Here is an 8,371-nt window from a genome sequence, read left to right as displayed (position 1 = left end):
TAGATAGATACATGTATAATCTCAAAGAGACATAAAAACGTATGTCCATACAAAAACTTATACATGAGTGTTTATAGCATGATTGATAATAGCCAAAAGTTAGAGACAACTAAACTGTTCATGATTTTATTGATGAATGAATAAAAAAATGTGGTATACCCATAAATAGAACATTGTCAATAAAAAGGATAGATGCTATTACATGGATGAACTTTGAAACCACATGCAAAGTGAAAGAAGCCAGTCACAACAGATTGCATACATATTTTTATGACTCCACTGGTATGAAATGTCCAAAACAGGCAAAAACTATAAAGGCAGAAAATATATTAACTGTTGCTTAAGACTGGGAAAGGGAGGAGAAGAGGGAGTGATTTTCAGGGAAGACAAATATGATCTAATACATAATCACAATTTATTTTGGCAATGATTGCACAACCCTGTAAATATACTAAAAGCCACTGAATTGTACACATAAGTGTTATGAATGGTATGGTATGAGAACTATATCTCAATAATGCAGTTTCTTTTTGTGTGTGTGACAGACAGAGAGAGACAGAGAGAGGGACAGATAAGGATAGACAGCAGGAATTCTTGATTGCAGCACCTTAGTTGCTCATTGACTATTTTCTCATATGTGCCTTGATGGGGGGTGGGGTGCTACAGCAGAGCAAGTGACCCCTTGCTCAAGCCAGCAACCTTGGGCTCAAGCCAGCGACTATGGGGTCATGTCTATGATCTTACATTCAAGCCAGCAACCTTGAGGTTTCAATCCTGGGTCCTCTGTGTCCCAGTCTGATGCTCTATCCACTGCTTCACTGCCTGGTCAGGCAATAATACAGTTTTTTTAATGAGCCCAAACTCATCTTTCTTTTAGCACAGGTTTGCTCACACTAGTACATCAGAATCACGTTGAAGGTTGTTATAATTCAGATTGCTGGGCTCCACCCCAGAGTTTCTGTCTAAATGTGTCTGGAGTGGGACCTAAGAAAGTATATTTCTGGCCTGACCTGTGATGACGCAGTGGATAAAGCGTCGACCTGGAACACTGAGGTTGCCGGTTCAAAACCCTGCACTTGTCTGGTCAAGGCACATATGGGAGATGATGCTTCCTGCTCCTCCCCCTTTTCTCTCTCTCCTCTCTACAATGAATAAATTTAAAAAAATTTAAAAAAGACAGTGTATTTCTAACAGATTCCTATGTGATGCTGAAAATGTGGCTACTAAGGTACAACACATTGAAAATCAACAGTCTAGCACTAGCTGTGTGATGTACCTACTCAAAGCTTCAGTTGGTTCTGACAAATGAGGATTCAGAATTGAAAGGTTGAAACTAGGCGAATGATCCACTGGCGAGGGGGAAAAGCCTATTGTCAGTCTTCCTTGGCAACTGGCAGGTAGGTATATACCCCCCACTAGGTCAGACCTGGAGGGACTCCAGCTGGACTGCCTCATCCTATTCGGGAGAGCTGACAGGCTAAGCCCTTTGCACCCAAATGGAAGGTGGCCGTAAGGAAAGGGGAAAGCCTCCTTTCAGCTTCTCTTAGCAACTTGCAGGTCGGTATAAACCCCCCACTAGGTCAGACCTAGAGAGAATTCCAGCTGGACTGCCTTATCCTATACAAGATAGCTGACAGGCTAAACCCCTTCCCAGGTCTATGAGTGGGCACTGGGGAGAGCCGAACTGAAACACAAGGCTGGTATGTTCCAAATGGAAAATTTATTTAAAACACCTGGGGCAGGCAGACTGAAACAGACCAAAGCCCTGTCGGAGGCCAGGGAGGGAGGGATTGAGCAGGGTTTATACAGGTTAGTCAGGGGTCTTGCAAAAAGTGACTGATGTCGCTGCCTCTATAGGTGCAAAATAATATTTTCTCGTGTGTGCATTGGAGTGGCACCACAGCTCCTCCAAATTGTTTATCTCCTGGCTCAACTGTCTAAAAAAGTCCTGGGCTTGTTCAAAAGGTCCCAGCTTGCAGAGGCTTCAAGCAAGCCAGTCTTCCCTCCTCCCACAGGTTTGCACTGGCAGCTGATTTATCAGAAGACAGTGTCTCTGGTCCTGTGGCTAGGCTTTTACAAACACCTATTGTGATTTAAACTCCTCTAATTGTCAGGTGCCTTCCCAATGTAAGCTTTCTCTGACATTTCTGCAAAGGTGAACTTTTTGCTACATTTCAAAGTGAAGGCCAGGAAGCCATTAGAAAGAGAATAGCAAGAAAATTAACTACAACCTCACAGTGAGGGATGAGAATGTTCTGTTTTGAGCCCTAGTAGGAAGTTGGGTGAGGGAAATTTGAGTTTTAAAGGGCTCTGAATTTAAAGGAGTCCTGAACCTAAACCTAACAAAAATAATCCTAACCCCACTGGTTTTGTTTTTGTTTTTGTTTTTTTGAAGGGACAGAGAGAGAGAGACAGAGAGAGGGACAGATAGGGACAGACAGACAGGAAGGAAGAGAGATGAGAAGCATCAACTCTTCATTGCAGCTCCTTAGTTGTTCATTGATTGCTTTCTCATATGTGCCTTGACTGGGGGGCTACCGCAGAATGAGTGACCCCATGTTCAAGCCAGCAACCCCATGCTCAAGCTGGTGAGCTCACCTATAAGCTGGCAACCTCGGGATTTTGAACCTGGGTCCTCTGCATCCCAGTCTGATGCTCTACCAACTGTGCCACCGTCTGGTCAGGCAACCCCATTGGGTTTTCATGAAGAGTAAATGAGATAATTATGAAATGTACTTACTGTAGAGCTTACTACATTCATCAGGCTTAATAAGTAGCTATAATAATAATATTATTAATGCTACTATAATAATTATTTTTATCTAAATTATTAATACATTATTATTATTTATTTTTATTCAGTGAGAGGCAGGGAGGCAGAGACATTCTCCTGAATGCACCTTGACCAGGATCTACTTGGCAAGCCCACTAAGGGGGGGATGCTCTGCCCATCTGAGGCCATTGGTGTGTTGTTATGAACAGAGCTACTTCAGCTTCTGAGGCAAGGCCATGGAGCAATCCTCAGTACCTGGGGCCAACTTGATCAAAAATTTTGAGCCATGGCTGTGGGAGTGGGGGAGAGAGAGAGAGAAAAGGGGGAGGGGTGAAGAAGTAGATGGTTGCTTCTCCTGTGTGCCCTGACCGAGAATCGGACCGGGGGCTTCCACACACTGGGCCGACACTCTACCGCTGAGCCAACAGGCCAGGGCCTATTATTATTGTGTTTAGATCTAAATATTTCTCAGGAGGAGTTACAAGGCAACTATCATTTATTCCTTCAACAACTATTTATTAGTAAGGTGACCAACTTTTTAACAATGAAAAGGAAGACAAAAATAAAGAACCAATATTAACTAATTGAAGAAAACAATATTGTAAATAAAAGAAACATTTTATTTATTGCAACAATAATACACTATAATATGATAAATGCATAATAAAAACATTTTAAATATTTTATATTATAATTATGCTTACATGCCTATTAATTTTTAATAATTATTATTTAAAAAGTACCTATTTAAATACAAATATATCATATCACACACAATGGATTGACTCTGCATCGATCAAATACGGACATTTACAGATTAGTCTTCCAATATCAAAAAGGAGGACATGTAGGAGAACACTTTTTGAGGGACGGAACTTACAAAAGAAAGACTGTCCTCCCTAAAGGAGGACAATTGGTCACCTTACTATTAGTTATTTACTATGTGCCAGCCTTCCTAAGCGGGAAGAATATACCTGGAAACGAGGTAGCTTTGTTCCACACTTCAAGGAGTTGACATTACTGGGGGGGGGGGGGTGTGCGCCGGGGACTCTAACCATAAACAAATATACAAATAAACAAAATAATTTCAGATAATGATGCTCTGGAAAGAAAACAAACAAGGGAGCCTGACCTGTGGTGGCGCAGTGGATAAAGCGTCGACCTGGAAATGCTGAGGTTGCCGGTTCGAAACCCTGGGCTTGCCTGGTCAAGGCACATATGGGAGTTGATGCTTCCAGCTCCTCCCCCCTTCTCTCTCTCTCTGTCTCTCTCCTCTCTCTCTCTCTGTCTTTCCCTTTCCTCTCTAAAATGAATAAATAAAAAATTAAAAAAAAAAATCCTTAAAAAAAAAAAAAAAAAAAAAAAGAAAACAAACAAGAGATATAATAGCAAATGGCTGGAGAGATAGATTGACCTTGGGCCTAGGAAAGTCTGAGTGGAGAGGAGGTGAGCTTTCAGCTAAATTCTGGCTGATGCGAAGCCAGTCTTTTGAAGCCCTGAACTGTCATGGTCTACTTGTGCTGCTATAAAAGAATGCCATAGACTAGCGGTTTATAAACAACAGTTTATTTTTCACAATTCTGGAGTCCAGTAAGTCCAAGATCAAGGCACCAGTAGATTTAAGGTTTGGTGAGGACAGGCTTTCTGGTTCACAGACAGCCCCTTTTCTCTCTGTCTTACCATGGTGGAGAGGCAAGGGAGTCTCTTTAATAAAGACACTAATCCCACCTCCCAAAAAACCCACCTCCAAATTCCATTACATTGGGGATTAGGTTTCCTTTTTTTTTTTTTTAATTTTTAAAAAGTTTTATTTATGGATTTTAGAGAGGGAGGAAGGGAGAGAGAAAGAAACATTGACCTGTACTGTGCCTTGAACAGGACGTTCATTTGTGTACTGGGACAAAGCTCTAACCAACTGGATCTGTCCCACCAGGGTGGGGATTCGTAAGAACTGGGTGGGGGGAGGCAAAAACATTTAGACTAGCGGTTTATAAACAACAGTACTGGTCCGTGGGCCATTTGGTACCGGTCTGCAGAGAAAGAATAAATAACTTACATTATTTCCGTTTTATTTATATTTAAGTCTGAATGATGTTTTATTTTTAAAAAATGACCAGATTCCCTCTGTTACATCCATCTAAGACTCACTCTTTTTTTTTTATAAATAAATTTTTATTTTAATGGGGTGACATCAATAAATCAGGGTACATATATTCAAAGAAAACATGTCCAGGTTATCTTGTCATTCAATTCTGTTGCATACCCATCACCCAAAGTTAGATTGTCCTCCGTCACCTTCTATCTAGTTTTCTTTGTGCCTCTCCCCCCCTCCCCCTCTCTCCCCTTCCCTCCCCCCGCTCCCCCTCCCCCCGTAACCACACACTCTTGTCCATGTCTCTTAGTCTCGTTTTTTATGTCCCACCAATGTATGGAATCCTGCAGTTCTTGTTTTTTTCTGATTTACTTATTTCACTAAGACTCACTCTTGACGCCTGTCTCGGTCACGTGATGCATTTATCAGTCCCACCCTAGAGGCCGGTCTGTGAAAATATTTTCTGACATTAAACCGGTCCGTGGCCCAAAAAAGGTTGGGGACCACTGATCTACAGCATTCTGCCTGAGCCTGGAAGCCAGTCTTTTGAAGTGGGGGGGGGGCAGGGAACATCTCCCACTCACCCACCCCCAGCCCCAGGCAAAGGAAATATCAAGGCAAAGGATTTGAGAAAAGAATGAGCAAGGTGAGGGGACAAGAACACAAATCACTAAATTTAAGGCCAAGAGCCAGAAGAAACATATAAACAAATACTTCAGGGGACTCACCAATGAATAGAATGTCAGCCTGGGACATTGAGGACTCAGGTTTGAAACCTCAAGGTGGCCAGCTTGAGCACAGGTTCATCAGGCTTGAGCGCCAGCTCATCAGCTTGAAAATGGGGTTGCTAGCTTGAATGTGAAGTCATAGACATGACCCTATGGTCACCGGCTTGAAGCCCAAGGTCGCTGGCTTGAGCAAGGAGTCACTGGCTCAGCTGGAGCCCCCTCCTCCATCAAGGCATATATGAGAAAGCAATCAATGAACAAATAAGTTACCAGCAACTATGAGTTGATGCTTCTCATCTTTCCCTTCCTGTCTGTTCCTGTCTGTCTCTCTAAAAAACAAACAAACAAAAAAGAAACACCCCTAAGCCCCCAAACACTTCAGGGATAAAGTTCTGGGGCAGAGTTGTGGCCCCTCCCTTGGACATTCACACCTCAAACATCTATTGAACATTCAAGGGTGACTGGTGTCCCATGATAGGCAAATGAATGACTAAGAAGCAAGCTGGGCCCTGGCCGGTTGGCTCAGTGGTAGAGTGTCGGCCTGGCGTGCAGAAGTCCCGGGTTTGATTCCCAGCCAGGGCACACAAGAGAAGCGCCCATCTGCTTCTCCACCCCTCCCCCTCTCCTTCCTCTCTGTCTCTCTCTTCCCCTCCCGCAGCCGAGGCTCCATTGGAGCAAAGATGGCCTGGGCACTGGGGATGGCTCCTTGGCCTCTGCCCCAGGCGCTAGAGTGGCTCTGGTCGCGGCAGAGCTACGCCCTGGTGGGCAGAGCATCGCCCCTGGTGGGCATGCCGGGTGGATCCCGGTCGGGCGCATGCGGGAGTCTGTCTGTCTCTCCCCGTTTCTAGCTTCAGAAAAATACAAAAAAAAAAAAAAAAAAAAAAGAAGAAGCAGGCTGGCCCTGATGAGCACTGAGTACACATCATAGACAGAGTACACAATAAAGATAAAGGTAAAGATAACCATTAGCCAAAGACAGAGAAATATCTGTGTGTGTGGGGGAGCCTAGGGGAGAAGGGAAGAAATGGGAGAATGGCTCCATGAACCTGAGGATTCTTCACAGTGCTTAGGAGAAAAGGATGGTTTTGACTCAGTGGCATTAAAATTTTATTTAATTGATTTTTAGAGAGAGCAGAAAGGAGAAAGAGAAACATCAATTTGTTGTTCCACTTAATTATGTATTCATTGCTTGTTTTTTGTGCCCTGACCTTAGTGTATCAGGACTACATTCTAAACAACTGAGCTAGCTATCCTGCCAGGACTTCAGCAGCATTGCTTGAGTTTTTACACTAGACCAGGCATAGTGGGATAATGGAAACACTTTTTTGGCTCTTCTCTCTTTGAGGAGATCACATTCTAATGGGCAAGGCAGATGTCTGAGCATTGTTCTCAACTCTGAAGAGCATAAAATCATTTGAAATACCTTGGAGCTGAGGTCAAGTACGACTCAAAATTGAGGAGCCAAAAAAAAGTGTACATTCAACTACATTAAAAATAATTCAGCATATAAAACTTGTAATACCATGAGTAAAGTCAGACACAGAATAAATAGGAAAAATATATTGCAGCTAATAGTATAGATAAGAGGCCAGTAGTATCCCTCTCCCTGTCTCCCCCATCTCTCTCTTTTATCTATATTTAAATGAAGAAGACAGTAGAGCCTGACCCGGTGGTGGCGCAGTGGATAGAGCGTCGGACTGGGATGCCCAAGACCCAGGTTCGAGACCCTGAGGTCGCCAGCTTGAGTGCGGGCTCATCTGGTTTGAGCAAAAGCTCACCAGCTTGGACCGAAGGTCGTTGGCTTGAGCAAGGGGTTACTTGGTCTGCTGAAGGCCTGCGGTCAGGGCACATATGAGAAAGCAATCAATGAACAACTAAGGTGTCGCAACGAAAAACTAATGATTGATGCTTCTCATCTCTCTCTGTTCCTGTCTGTCCCTGTCTATCCCTCTCTCTGACTCTCTGTCTCTAAAAAAAAAAAATAGCATAACGACATTTTTATTTTATGCATTAATGTTTTTATTGGGGTAAAATGTACATAACATAAAATTAAACATTTTAAGTGTACAGTTCAGTGACATTGCTTTCACATTATTACACAAACCATCAACACATACATCTCCAGAACGGTTTGCATAGCCCTTTCCATACCCTTTAAACAACTCCTCATTCCCTCCTCTACCAGCCCCAGGCAACCACCATTCAACTTTCTCTACATAATTTTTCTTTAATGACCTTGATATTTGAAAAGTACAGTCCATTTATCTTGTAGAATATCCTTCAATTTTAGTTTATGTCATCTCTTCATGATTAGATCCAGGTTAAGTATCTTTGGCAGGAATATCACAGAACTGATGCTGAGAATCAGAAGTATAAGGTGTCATTACTGCTCAAGTTAACTTTGATTGCTTGGTTAAAGGGATGTGCAAAAGTTGTCTCCAAAGATACCGTTTTCTCTTTGTAATGATTATGTAATCCATGGGTAGATACTTCGAGATTGTGTGGTGTGAGCTTTCACAAAATCAGTTTCCTCACTGTGAAGTGAGGACAGCGGCCCCTCAAACTTACATTAGAGCTCAAGAAAGTAAAAGTGTTCAAAAGTGCTCCGATCCAAACAGAAGGCAAAAACATGTAAGTGCGGGGCGGGACCGGTCTTGGCGTATCATGGTTAATTTCCAGCGCTCTCCATTGGAGAGGAGGGCGGGGCCGGGAGAGACCGCAGCGTGTAAGCGTGCACGTGCGCAAGAGGAGATTGATCACAGAGTCGGTCCTCCTGAG

This window comes from Saccopteryx bilineata, chromosome 10 (assembly GCF_036850765.1).
Source record: "Saccopteryx bilineata isolate mSacBil1 chromosome 10, mSacBil1_pri_phased_curated, whole genome shotgun sequence".
In the NCBI taxonomy this organism is placed as follows: domain Eukaryota; kingdom Metazoa; phylum Chordata; class Mammalia; order Chiroptera; family Emballonuridae; genus Saccopteryx; species Saccopteryx bilineata.
Note: the sequence above shows the minus strand (reverse complement) of the source record.